Source organism: Marmota marmota, unplaced genomic scaffold (assembly GCF_001458135.2).
Source record: "Marmota marmota marmota unplaced genomic scaffold, marMar, whole genome shotgun sequence".
NCBI lineage: Eukaryota > Metazoa > Chordata > Mammalia > Rodentia > Sciuridae > Marmota > Marmota marmota.
This window is the reverse complement of record NW_025999999.1, coordinates 4,925,027-4,926,703: the sequence shown is the minus strand read 5'-3', so window position 1 is coordinate 4,926,703 and position 1,677 is coordinate 4,925,027. Positions and strand designations below refer to the sequence as shown.

Here is a 1,677-nt window from a genome sequence, read left to right as displayed (position 1 = left end):
TTGTTGAGAGTTTTTTGATTACTAATCCAATTTCCTTGCTTATTTCAGATCTATTTTGAAGTTCTATTTCTTCAGTTAATTTGATCCTTTGTATGTTTCTAGGGAACTATCCATTTAATCTAGATTATCAAATTTGTTGGTGGTTTCTACAGTATAAGCCTTTTTATTTATATTATAACATAATATTTTTTTATTTTTGTAAAACCAGTAGAAATGTCTCCTCTTTAGTTTCTGATTTGAGTAACTTGAGTCTTCTCTTTTCGTAGTCAATCTAGCTAAAATTGTGTCAATTTTATTAATGTTTTCAAAGAACCAATTTTTAATTTGTTGACTTTCTCTTCTTATTTTTATTTCATTTACCTTTATCTTAATATTATTATTTTCTCCTTCAGATAGTTTCAGGTTTTATTTTACTCTTTTTAATTCTTTTTTTTAGTATTTATTTTTTAGTTATAGGTGGACACAATATCTTTATTTTATTTTTATGTGGTGCTGAGGATCGAACACGGTGCCTCACACATGGTAGGCCAGCGCTCTACCTCTGAGCCAGAACCTCAGCCCTCTTTTTAATTCTTTAAGGTGTATTAGTAGATTATTGATTTGAAGCTACAGGGGACTGAACTGAGGGGCACTCCACCACTGAGCCACATCCCCATCCCTATTTTGTATTTTATTCAGAGACAGGGTCTCACTGAGTTGCTTAGTGCCTTGCCATTGCTGAGGCTGGCTTTGAACTCATGATCCTTCTGCCTAAACCTCCTGAGCTGAGACTGGAAGACTGCAAATTCAAGGTCAGCCTGGGCAACACTGTGAGACATTGTCTCAAAACAAAATAAAAAAAGGGCTGGCAATATGTCTCAGAGTACTTGAGTAGTATGTATGAGGTCCTGAGTTCAATTCCCAGTACCACACAAGTATGTGTCATTAGTGATTTAGCTCCTTAATAATTTGTCTAGCAGGTTTTCTGGTTTTTGCTGGAAAATTCTCCTATAGGACAAAGAGAAGAGTACTACTTAATTTCCTCATATTTGTGAATTTCTAGTTTTCTTATGTTGTTGACTTCTGTTTTTTTTTTCTCTTGTGATTGGAAAGCATATTTGGTATAAATTCAATTTTTTTGCAATTTGTTCTGTGCCTTAACATATGGTCTGTCCTGGAGAATGTTCCTGTGTACTTGAGGAGAATGTGTTCTGTTGTTGTTGGGGAAGATGTTCTGTATAATTTTATTAGTTTATAGTATTGTTCAAGTTCTTTTCTTCCTTATTGATCTTCTGTTTGGTTGTTTTATCCATTACCAAATGCAGGACATTGAAGTCTCCAACTATTATTGTAGAACTGTCTATTTTTTAAAAATGTTTATTTTTTAGTTGTAGTTGGACACAATACCTTTATTTTAGTTATTTGTATGTGGTTCTGAGAATCGAACCCAGGGCCTCGCCCATGCTAGGTGAGTGTTCTACTGCTGAGCCATAACCCCAGCCCAGAACTGTTTATTTTGATCTTCAATTTGTATTATTTTTTGTTTCATTTATTTTAGGACTGTGTTTTTAGCTGCATATATGTTTATCATTGTGATATATTGGATATATTGATAAATTGAATCTTTTGTAAATATATAATGTCCTTGTCTCTTCTAATCTTTTTTGACTTAAAATCTACTTTTTCCTGTAATAAAAA

The 1,677-nt window shown here is 32.9% G+C and overlaps 1 non-coding gene across 1 annotated transcript; it reads left to right on the top strand.

Annotated features, from left to right (window-relative positions):
• Positions 1–925: 925 nt before the first annotated feature.
• Positions 926–987, top strand: LOC125618015. Its single transcript, XR_007349223.1, has one exon. It is a non-coding gene; the product is annotated as a U7 small nuclear RNA (small nuclear RNA).
• The last annotated feature ends 690 nt before the right edge of the window (positions 988–1,677 follow it).